The following is a 13,083-nucleotide window of genomic DNA, read 5'->3' as shown; positions in this document are numbered from 1 at the left end:
GTCTGGATCAAATGTGCAAGGAGAAGCTAGCTCCTTGCATATATTGATCGCAAAGCCAGGTTACCAAAGGAGATGCATCTTACAGGGACCTGGATAAGGGAATGGTGGAAAAGCCTTCAGCAGGACCATGGAGGGCAAGCCAGGTAAGAGTTCTGGCTCCTTTGACTCAGCTTTTATGCATGTCCCCCAACAGGGGTGAGGAGAACGGAGGGTCAGGCAGGAGGGGGCAGGATAGAGGTAGGAGTAGATGTAGGTCAGGGAGAAATGGGTTGAGTGTGTATAAGGAATCTGAATCTGGTCATGGCAATCTTACCTCCTCTACTCATCAGCCAAGGTCCACGAGTGGGAAGCAAGAGGAGCAGTGGCTCAGAAGGCCTGAAAGGGATAGAAGGTTTGGAAGGCAGGCTCCATCTCACTTACCTCACAGCAGCAGGAGATGTGGAGAGGATCACAATTTTCCTACATGGGGATGTTTGGCCAGGGATATAGCTATTAGGAGCCATTTTCAGTGGTCAAGATCACCATTGGCTAGGAGGTCACCAAATCAGGACAGGCATGATTGATCCTTGCTAGTGAAGTGGTATAGACTGAAGGGCCTGTGATGGCAGACAGTGAGTGGAGGGAACCATAGACATCAATTGAAGCAAGTGAGGAGTGGTGTGGCTGGTGGTGTGAATGTGTTGGTGTGGTGACATAGCTCACGGATTTAAAATCCCTTCCCCCTAGCTATGTCACCACAGTTGGGAATTCAGGGGGCTGTGTTAAAAGTATTGAGCGAGAAGAAGAAAGAATACACACAGAAAGCACTCCCTGATCCAATGTGCGAAACAGATATCGCAGATAATTGTCACTTGAATAATCCAAGGATGGATTGGGAAAGAAGAAGACTTGAATATAATTAAAAATTAACTTTTATTGGGGTCAAACGTTAAAATAGGAAAAACATTTAAAAACACACTTAAGTATCGACTGTAGTATAATAATATATTGTGGCAGCTGTATAATTGATTATATCAATTGAAATTAATGGCACTCTGCAAGGATATCCCCAATTGACTGCAAGTATGATCATGTAAGTGATAACTCACTATATGAGTAGGTATAGATATGAATGAAAGTGCGAGTAAGTAGCTGTATATCTATTAAGCTTCCCTTATGTCACAACTTAGAGTTAATTAGTAGGTCAGATTATTAAAGTCCGTTAGATAACAGATCTGTAGCATATATAATGTTCAATCTGAATTCACTTGTAAATCTAGGAGATGGAGAGTTATAACTCCTGAGAATAATGCTACTAGTACTCCAAGTGGATATAGCTTGGCATAGGAGTGAATAACAGACTAATATCTAAGGGTAGCAAGAGATATTACGTGTGGTATTATCGATGAATTTACGGTATCTATATGTGATACTTTGTTGAGTTAACATCAAAGTTACTATATTGTCAATAAAATTGCTTGTGAGTGAGAAAATAAAACTGAACTAATCACGTGTGTAAATAACGTTCATCAGACAGACTTATATATGTCTGCTGGTAATTAGGTTAGTTCACTGTATTTATGAGAGTAATTCACTCTTGACAATTGTGTGTTTAACTTTGAGGATCCAGTGTTAAATGGAAGGTACCAACTTGTATTATTATACAACCGTAATTGTAATACTCTTATTATTTGGATTCACCACTTAATTAGGCCTGAGGGATTTTGTATTGTTGCTTGACTCAACCCAGGAAAAATGTTAGTGTGCAGAAGGGAGGGAAGCCAGCTTTAGAAGCAGTGAATTTTTGTGTTTACCTGACAGGGAAAAGCACTGTGGAATCGGTGGCTAGTCAGAGAGCGACAGAGATGGCCGGGACTGAGCAGGGTGTTGTGGCTGGAAATATCTCAGTTGTCTGTGAACTTAAGGTGCTGGACCTGGCTCTTAGGAGACCATCGGCTAGATTACGAGTTTTTGTGTGTAATGGTGTGCGGGGCTAATGAGCCTTTTTTTCTCACCGCTCACTTAAGACAACGCTGGTATTACGAGTTTTCTTCAAGCCGGCGTTAGCCTCAGAAAAGTGAGCGTTGAGCAAAATTTAGCTCCACATCTCACTGTAATACCAGCGCTGCTTACAGTAGCGGTGAGCTGGCTAAACATACTTGTGCACGATTTCCCCATAGGAAACAATGGAGCTGAGCTGGCTGAAAAAAAAACTAACACCTGCAAAAAAGCAGCGTTCAGCTCTTAACACAACCCCATTGATTCCTATTGGGAAAGGAATTTTATGTCTACACCTAACACCCTAACATGAATCCTGAGTCTAAACACCCCTAATCTTACACTTATTAACCCCTAAACATCGTCGCCACCTACATTATATTATTAACCCCTAATCTGCCGCTCCGGACACCGCTGCCACCTACATTATACTTATTGACCCCTAATCTGATGCCCCCAACATTGCCAAACCCTACATTTTATTTATTAACCCCTACTCTGCCCCCCCCAACGTCGCCCCAACTATATTAAATTTATTAACCCTAATCTACCGCCGCCAACGTCGCCGCCACTATAATATATTTATTAACCTCTAAACCTAAGTCTAACCCTAACCCTAACACCCCCCTAACTTAAATATAATTTAAATACATCTAAATAAATTTACTATCATTAACTACATTATTCCTATTTAAAACGAAATACTTACCTATAAAATAAACCCTAAGCTAGCTACAATATAACTAATAGTTACATTGTAGCTAGCTTAGGATTTATATTTATTTTACAGGCAACTTTGTATTTATTTTAACTAGGAATAATAGTTATTTAATAGTTATTAACTATTTAATAGCTAAGTAGTTAAAATAAGTACAAATTTACCTGTAAAATAAATCCTAACCTAAATTATAATTACACCTAACACTACACTATCATTAAATTAATTAACTAAATTACCTACAATTAAATACAATTAAATTAAATAAACTAAAGTACAATAAAACCCACTAAATTACAGAAAATAAAAAAAATATTAAACATTTTTTAAACTAATTACACCTGCTCTAATCCCCCTTATAAAATAAAAAAAGCCCCCCAAAATAATAAAATTCCCTACCCTATACTAAATTACAAATACAGCCAATAGGATTGAGCTTGCATTCTATTGGCTGTTCCAATCAGCCAATAGAATGCAAGCTCAATTCTATTGGCTGTATTTGTAATTTAGTATAGGGTAGGGAATTTTATTATTTTTTATTTTATTAGGGAGATTAGAGTAGGTGTAATTAGTTTTAAAAAACTGTAATATTTTTTTTTCTGTAATTTAGTGTGGGGTTTTTTTGTACTTTAGTTTATTTAATTTAATTGTATTTAATTGTAGGTAATTTAGTTAAGTGTAATTGTAACTTAGGTTAGGGTTTATTTTACAGGTAAATTTGTACTTATTTTAACTAGGTAGTTATTAAATAGTTAATAACTATTTATTAACTATTGTACCTAGTTAAAATAAATACAAAGTTGCCTGTAAAATAAATATAAACCCTAAGCTAGCTAGAATGTAACTATTAGTTATATTGTAGCTAGCTTATGGTTTATTTTACAGGTAAGTATTTAGTTTTAAATAGGAATAATTTAGTTAATGATAGTAATTTTATTTCGTTTTATTTAAATTATATTTAAGTTAGGGGGGTTAGACTTAGGGTTAGACTTAGGTTTAGGGGTTAATAAATTTAATATAGTAGCGGTGACGTTGGGGGTGGCAGATTAGGAGTTAATAAATGTAGGTAGGTGTTGGCGATGTTAGGGCAGGCAGATTGGGGGTTAATAAAATGTAACTAGTGTTTGTGAGGCGGGAGTGCAGCGGTTTAGGGGTTAATATATTTATTAAAGTGGCGGCGATGTCCGGTCGGCAGATTAGGGGTTAAACTTTTTAGTTAAGTGTTTGCGATGTGGGGGGGGGGGGCTAGGTTTAGGGGTTAATAGGTAGTTTATGGGTGTCAGTGTACTTTGTAGCACTTTAGTTAAGAGTTTTATGTTACGGCGTTAGCCCATAAAACTCTTAACTACTGACTTTTAAATGCGGTAGGAATCTGGGCAGGAGAGGGTCTACCGCTCACTTTTTCAAGCAATAATAATACCGGCATTAGGAAAATCCCATTAAAAAGATAAGATACGCAATTGACGTAAGGGGATTTGTGGTATGCGAAAATCGCGGAAAAATAGTTAGCGGTACACCTGTACCTGCCTGACTCGTAATACCAGCGGGCGTTAAATCAATGCTTGATCGGCCATTGGGGGATTTGGTTAACAGCGAAGGTTAAGTAGTGAATATGGAAGAAAGGATTTCTGGAGATCTTGTTGTCTATCGTTCAGTTTATGGAGTTAAAGGAGGATGTTAAAAGGGAACATAGAAAAAAAAGAAGAAAGAAGAGGCTGCCCAAGAAATTCAGCAATTGGTCTAAGGCCTTTTGCATTCTAGCAGGTGTTCATAGTAAAAAATATCAGGATCAAAGGGGGTGGGGCTTGTTTTGCTTTTTTTGACAAAATAGCTAGTGCTTATCATACGTATGGGGCATGGCATGGTGGCGATATAACAATCAATTATTTCAGAGGATTGCAGTGTGCTCTGAGATGCATTGGGATTACTGAGATATGGGAATCTGGCTGGAGATCATGATGCCATTGAGGGGGAGTCAGACCTTTTTGGGTAGGGGATAATAGTGGAACAGGGGGAGGTGTTTCAGGAAAGGTAAGGTTGCAGGAATGTCAGGGGAGTCAGTTACTCAGGGCCAAGACCTCAGTTAAGGTCTTAAAGAGTCCCCTTTGGTTAAAGCTCTACAGTAAGCAAAGGGGGAAGTCCAGTGATGCTGAGCTGCTTCTTACCGGTTTAAGTTCTATTTTTCAAATTCCTTTTGTGGGTTAAGAAAGTTTGCTAATGTATTGGAAGTTAAAAACAGCTAGGGATTTGCAGGAGGTGATGCGGAGATAGTTGGAGAAAGAAGTGTCTTTGGGGATCCCTTTATTAAACCTCCTTTCCAAACTCGAAAATGTTACCATTGGTGGTTATCCCAAGAAAGATGCCAAGCCAACATCTGTGCACTTTGCAGCTTTTGATAAGGCGGTCAGATTAATATGGCAAGGAGGTCCTGGGGAGTTGCTGGCTACAGTCAATATTGAGTCGGCTTTCAGGTTGATTCTGGGTTCATCCTTTTTCCCTTCATCTGCTCGGTTGTTCTTTTTTGTCAATCTTTGTTTTCCGATGGAATGTTTCATTTCTTGTGCCATCTTTGAAAAATTCAGCTGCTTCAAAGAATGGGTGGTTAAGAAGCAGTCTGGCGTGTGTTATATTGTTCACTACCTTGATTTTTTATTCATTGGGCCAACCGAGTCCTCAATTTCTTTTCCACTAATTTCTACTTTTATGGAGCTGGTTGAAGGTTTTGGCATCTGAGAAGACTGCAGTCCAGTTATGTCCTTGAGTTTCTTATGTATCCTGTTGGACTTGGTAAAGATAGAGTGTAGGTTGCTGAGGGACAAGATTGATGAATTAGCTTTCACCATCCAGGAAGCATTGTGAAGTAGAAGCTGAAATTAAAGGATGATCAGTCATTTCTGAGGAAGCAGGCAGATTTTTGCTAGTAACGGCTGGTGGGAAGGAATCGTATATATCTGGGTTTTTAAGGAAGATTTGAGACTTTGGCTGAGGTTTTGAAAGAATTCAATGGAGTCACAATGATTCAGCATCCCCTTCTGTTTGAGGTTGACATGCATTTGTTTATAGTGCATCAGGGGCCTATGGTTTTGGAGTGTACCTGCAGGGTAAGTGGTGTGCAGCGGGTTAACCTTTGACTTGGGCTGAGCTGGGGCTTACCAAGAGCTTCATTTTCTAGAATTATTATCTCTGGAAGAAGCTCTCGGAATTTGTCCTTCCAAATTGGAGAATTAAAAGGTAACTTTTCTTTCAGACAACATAAGGGTTGGTCTGTGCCACAAACAGGTTATCTTTTAACTCTGTGTTAGTGGTCAGCCTACTTCATTTGTTTGTGCTGGAATGTTTGAGGCTTAATGCTGTGTTTAGGGCTTGCTACAGGTAAATTTAAAAGGATAGCTAATGCCCTTTTTTGACTTTTTAGGGTTAGAGGGCTCAGATGGGATCAGGTAGTAGGGTTGGTGGTGGAATATACCAGGTTGGTCAAGCCACCTTCCATATTGATTATTCATGCTGGGGGTAACAATTTAGCTTTTATGGAACAGAAGGACTTGGTGAGCAGGATTAAAATGGATTTGGAATGGCTCCATGAGCTTTTTCCACGGCTTGTGAAAGTTTGGTCAGAGATTGAATCAAGATTGATATTTAAGGCATCCTGTGATGTTAATCGTCTAAATGGTTTTAGAAAGAAATTAAGTAGAATGGTGAGTTTGTTCAGAGGATGGGAAGCCTGATTATTTGGCAGGTTGAGTTTGAAGGTAAGCCACGAAGGTGTGTATTCAGGGGAATGGTGTTGACCTTAACAATGATGGGTTACATTTATTCAATTTTAATCTGAGAGGAGAGGTTAAAAAAGTCTTAGCTGTTTGAGGTGGGTCTCATCCATAGGTCAAACCATCAGTACCAATCTCCCATCACTTGCACGCTAACCTGACAACTCGTTAGACCAAGTGCACTCAACCCAAAGGTAGCTATGCATATTTTACATTCCATTGCTCTTCACATAGAAGAAAATGTTCTTTTTATTTTTATATATATATATATATATATATATATATATAATTCATTTTTTTTAAATGTATATCTATACCTATATATAGGAATATATACAGGTATAGGTAAATTTGGATATATAGAAATATATATTTAAAAATGCAAAGATCATTTTCTCCTATGTGAAGAACATTGGAATGTAAACTATTTACAGTAAATACACGATAAAACATATTAAATATTAAAATTTATTAAAAGGACACTCAAGTAAAATTGTAACTTTCATGATTCAGATAGAGCAGCAATTTTAACAACTTTCCAATTTTCGTCCATTAACAAAATGTGCGCAATCTTTTTATACTAACACTTTCGAGTCATGAGGTCCTACTGAGCATGTGCAAGAATACACAGAATATAAGTGTATGCATTTGTGATTGGCTAATGGCTGTCACGTGATGCAGAAGGATTGGAAAAAGATATCATTTTGAAATTTGTCACAAAAAAAAATCTACTATTCATTTGAAAAGCAGACTAAGTTCTATTGCGTTGTCTTTATATTGTGTATTTGTTGATTATCCAAATCGACTGTATTTGCTGGTCCTTTAAATATGATTATTATGTTTTAATGTATTTGAGTGGAAAGGGCTCCAAGATATATATACACTATATATATACTGTAAATATATATATATTGCCCTTTCCAGTCAAACACTTTGTCATATACCTTTTAACCCATATAAAACATTCACCTAGATTACAAGTTTTGCGCTAAACAGGGTGCGAAACTAACCCCAAAAAAGTTGCGTTATTTCACTCTTCATAGCGCTGCCATTACGAGTTACTGAAAAGCCTCCTTGTGAATGTGATATGGTGGCGTTAAGCTCCATTCCGCACAAAATCCAAGGGCTGCTTTGATGTGCTTGTGCACGCTTTCCCCCACAGACATCAATGGGGAGAGAGCGCTAGAAATAAAACTAACACCTGAAGTGCGGAATGAAAAATCTCCGTAACGCAACCCCATTGATGTCTATGGGGAAAAAAAATTACATCGCCGACACTATAATAAAGTTAATAACCCCTAAACCTCTGGCCTCCCACATCGCCGCCACTAAATAAAACTATTAACCCCTAAACCTCTGGCCCCCCACATAACCGCTACTAAATAAACCTATAAACCCTTAAACCGCTAGCCCCCCCACATCACAAAACACTAAATTAAACTATTAACCCCTAAACCTAACACCCCCTAACTTTAAATTAAAATTACAATATAACTATCTTAAAATAAATAAAAACGTACCTGTGAAATAAAAATAAACCTAACATTCAACTATAAATTAACCTAACATTACTATTCTAATAAAATAAAAAAAATACTACCAATTAAAAAAAATCTAAATTACAAATTTAAAAAAACCTAACACTACGAAAAAAAATAAAAAAATGTAAAATTACAAAAACTAATAAACACTAAATTACGAAAAATAAAAAAACACTAATCTTACAAAAAATAATAAATGAAAGGGGCATTTGTATGGGCATTACCCTTAAAAGGGCATTCAGCTCTTTTTAACTGCCCTTAAAAGGGCATTCAGCTCTTTTATAAAAATCTAAAAATAAAACTCACCCAAAAAAAAAAAAAAACTAACTCTAACCCCAGAAAATCTACTCACGGTTCCTGAAGTCCGGACATCCAACTTCATCCAGGCAGTGACACCTTCATCCATCTCGAGGACGTCTTCTATCTTCATCCTGGCAGCGTGGAGCAGAGCTATCCTGGAATCTGATCCCATCCTGCGCAGAGCGTCCTTTTCATACATCACCGCCGCACACTGAAGTTGAACGCAAGGAAGCCACTTCAAAATGGCATACCTTGCATTCCTATTGGCTGATTTGATTCTTCAAATTCAAATCAGCCAATAGGATGAGAGCTTCTGAAATCCTATTGGCTGTTCAAAACATCCAATAGGATGAGAGCTACTGAAATCCTATTGGCTGTTCAAATCAGTCTGTTAGGTTAATTTATAGTTTAATGTTAGATTTATTTTTATTTCACAGGTAAGGTTTTATTTATTTTAAGATAGTTATATTGTAATTCTAATTTAAAGTTAAGGGGTGTTAGGTTAAGGGGTAATAGTTTAATATAGTGTTTTGCGATGTGGGGGGCTGGCGGTTTAGGGGTTAATAGGTTTATTTAGTAGTGACGATGTGGGAGGCCGGAATTTTATGGGTTAATAGGTTTATTTAGTGGCGGCGATGTGGGAGGCCAGAGGTTTAGGGGTTAATAACTTTATTATAGTGGTGGCGATGTCGGGGAGCGGCGGACTAACACTGACTAACACCACAGAGTCCTTGCCGGAGGTTCTTAAAGATTTCGAAACCTATGGTTGCATATCCAATTTCATCTCAATCTGAGTAAATTGTAATTACAACGTTCTCTTTCCAGGCTACAAAAATCTTGCCCTATCAAATTTATACATAGTGAAATCAAGTACCAAATTAGAGATGACATAATTAGAGACTTGTCAGGATGGAGAAATAAAACCTTATTGCGGCTAGGACGGATTAATGTAGTCAAGATGACTGTCCTCCCCAGAGTATTGTATATTCTACAAACTCTTCCCCTATCAAACCCCACCCAATATGTCCTTCAGATACAAAAGGCTATTGAGGCCTATATTTGGCAGGGTCTAAAACCAGAATTGATAAACAAACTCTATGCAACTCTAACTACACAACTTACCCTGCTCTGCAAACCATTTTAAAAGATGCAACTCTAACTACACAACTTACCCTGCTCTGCAAGCACTTGAAAACTGCTGGTGCAATACCGCCCCCTGCAGATTCACGGACGGCCGCTAGCAGGGGGTGTCAATCAACCCGATCGTATTTGATCGGACTGATTGCTGTCGCCACTTCAGAGGTGGCCAACGAGTTAAGGAGCAGTGGTCTTAAGACCGCTGCTTCTTAACTTCCACTTCAGACAGAACTGAAGCGGAGTGGGTCGGAAGCAGCATCCGCTGTTTCATAAATCGACCCCATAATGTCTTCTCTCAGCGAAAACTTGTATTGAGTTGCCCAACTCTCATGTTTTATTACCACCCATAAAACATAAATCCTCCCCGAACAGGCCCCTGACCCCTTACGAAAAACTTTGTGTCTTGCCTCAAGACATCTAATATCCACCATCTATATTCTTGTATCGCCTAGAGACCAAAATGTGCTCCCAAATTACATTCACGGTAGGGATCAAGATCTGGGTCACGAAATCAATCCCTGACAATGGCATATGATATTAGAAAATCCAAGAGTCTCATTATAAGTTTCTAAGCAGATGGTACCTCACACCATATAGTTGACAGCCCGTAGTAGCCAGTTATCCTCCCTAGTCCACAGCTGACCCTGCACTGTCTTGCGGCGTAGCCCGCACTATTTAATAGCTAAAATAGTTAAAATAATTACAAATTTACCTGTAAAATAAATCCTAACCTAAGTTACAATTAAACCTAACACTATACTATCATTAAATTAATTAAATAAAATACCTACAATTACCTACAATTAAACCTAACACTACACTATCAATAAATTAATTAAATACAATATCTACAAATAACTACAATGAAATAAACTAACTAAAGTACAAAAAATAAAAAAGAACTAAGTTACAAAAAATAAAAAAATATTTACAAACATAAGAAAATTTTAAACTAATTACACCTACTCTAAGCCCCCTAATAAAATAACAAAGCCCCCCAAAATAAAAAATGCCCTACCCTATTCTAAATTACTAAAGTTCAAAGCTCTTTTACCTTACCAGCCCTGAACAGGGCCCTTTGCGGGGCATGCCCCAAGAAGTTCAGCTCTTTTGCCTGTAAAAAAAAACATACAATACCCCCCCCCCAACATTACAACCCACCACCCACATACCCCTAATCTAACCCAAACCCCCCTTAAATAAACCTAACACTAAGCCCCTGAAGTTCATCCTACCTTGTCTTCACCATACCAGGTTCACCGATTTTGTTATTATTTTAACTAGGTAACTATTAAATAGTTCTTAACTATTTAATAGCTATTGTACCTGGTTAAAATAATTACAAAGTTGCCTGTAAAATAAATATTAATCCTAAAATAGCTACAATGTAATTATTCGTTATATTGTAGCTATATTAGGGTTTATTTTACAGGTAAGTATTTAGCTTTAAATAGGATTCATTTATTTAATAAGAGTTAATTTATTTCGTTAGATTTAAATTATATTTAACTTAGGGGGGTGTTAGGGTTAGGGTTAGAATTAGCTTTAGGGGTTAATAAATTTAATAGAGTAGCGGTGCGGTCCGCTCGGCAGATTAGGGGTTAATAAGTGTAGGCAGGTGGAGGCGACGTTGTGGGGGGCAGATTAGGGGTTAATAAATATAATATAGGGGTCGGCGGTGTTAGGGGCAGCAGATTAGGGGTACATAAGGATAATTTAAGTAGCGGCGCTTTGCGGTCGGCAGATTAGGGGTTAATTATTGTAGGTAGTTGGCGGCGACGTTGTGGGGGGCAGATTAGGGGTTAATAAATATAATACAGGGGTCGGCGGTGTTACGGGCAGCAGATTAGGGGTACATAAGTATAACGTAGGTGGCGGTCGGCAGATTAGGGGTTAAAAAAATTTAATTGAGTGGCGGCGATGTGGGGGGACCTCAGTTTAGGGGTACATAGGTAGTTTATGGATGTTAGTGTACTTTAGAGCACAGTAGTTAAGAGCTTTATGAACCGGCGTTAGCCCAGAAAGCTCTTAACTACTGACTTTTTTCTGCGGCTGGAGTTTTGTCGTTAGATTTCTAACGCTCACTTCAGCCACGACTCTAAATACCGGAGTTAGAAAGATCCCATTGAAAAGATAGGATACGCAATTTATGTAAGGGGATCTGCGGTATGGAAAAGTCGTGGCTGAAAAGTGAGCGTTAGACCCTTTTTTGACTGACTCCAAATACCGGCGGTAGCCTAAAACCAGCGTTAGGAGCCTCTAACGCTGGTTTTCACGGCTACCGCCAAACTCCAAATCTAGGCCATGGAGAATAACCCATCCCACGACAAAAGACTTCACACTTCACACTTTTCTCTAACCCCCAGTGTTCCTACACCTGGTTAGACTATATTTTCTGTGACCAAAACACACTGACTACCCTAATTGACTCCAGAATATACCACACTACTTGGTCCGATCATAGTATGGTGAGTTCAAGTGGTCTTCTAAACCTCAATACCACCAATATTGGAAACTTAACAACCAAATTTTCTCTGACCCATTAATCATTACTGATATCATTGAAAAAACAGAGGAGTTCTTTTCCTTCAATGATCCTTCCTCCACCTCTGCTATTAATAATTGGGAGGCATATAAATGCTACATAAGAGGGTTGATAATGAGCCACACACAAACTGCGAAAGCAAAGAGCGGCACATTAACAACAGACTTTCAAAATAGCAAGAAAGCACTAAAACAAAACCCTCAATCCCTGCAACTATTAACACAATCACAACAGGCTAGGGAGGCTCTCAACCAATACCTGGTTAAAAATGCACATTTGCGGGCCCTCACACAAAAATCACATGGCTAGATTACGAGTTGTGCGTTAGGGTTAAAAAAGCAGCTTTAAGAGGTCCTCCTAACACTGCTTTTTAATGCCCGCGAGTCTTGCAGGTACAGGTGTACCGCTCACTTTTTTGGCCAGACTCAGAAATACCGCAAATCCACTTACATCAATTGCGTATCCTATATTTTCAATGGGACTTGCATAGCGCCGGTATTACGAGTCTAACCAAAAAGTGAGCGGTAGACCCTCTCCTGTCAAGACTGATACCGCATTTAAAAGTCAGTAGTTAAGAGTTTTACACTAAAACGCCATAGCATAAAACTCTTAACTAAAGTGCTAAAAAGTACACTAACACCCATAAACTACCTATTAACCCCTAAACCAAGACCCCCCACATTGCAAACACTAAAATCAAATTTTTAACCCCTAATCTGCCGAACCGGACATCACCGCCACTATAATAAACATATTAACCCCTAAAATGCTGCACTCCCACATCGCAAACACTAGTTAAATATTATTAACCCATAATCTGCCTGCCCTAACATCGCCGACACCTACCTACATCCCGACACTATATTAAATGTATTAACCTCTAAACCTAAGTCTAACCCTAAACCCAACCCCCCTAACTGAAATATAATTTTAATAAATCTAAATAAAAATACTACAATTAACTAAATTATTCCTATTTAAAACTAAATACTTACCTATAAAATAAACCCTAAGGGTTTTTTTTTATTTTACAGGCAAGTTTGTATTTATTTTAACTAGGTACAATAGTTATTAAATATTTTTTAACTATTTAATAACTAC

This window comes from Bombina bombina, chromosome 3 (genome assembly GCF_027579735.1).
Source record: "Bombina bombina isolate aBomBom1 chromosome 3, aBomBom1.pri, whole genome shotgun sequence".
Classification (NCBI taxonomy): Eukaryota; Metazoa; Chordata; class Amphibia; order Anura; family Bombinatoridae; genus Bombina; species Bombina bombina.
The sequence above is the reverse complement of the archived record's forward strand: the minus strand, read 5'-3'. Positions refer to the sequence as shown.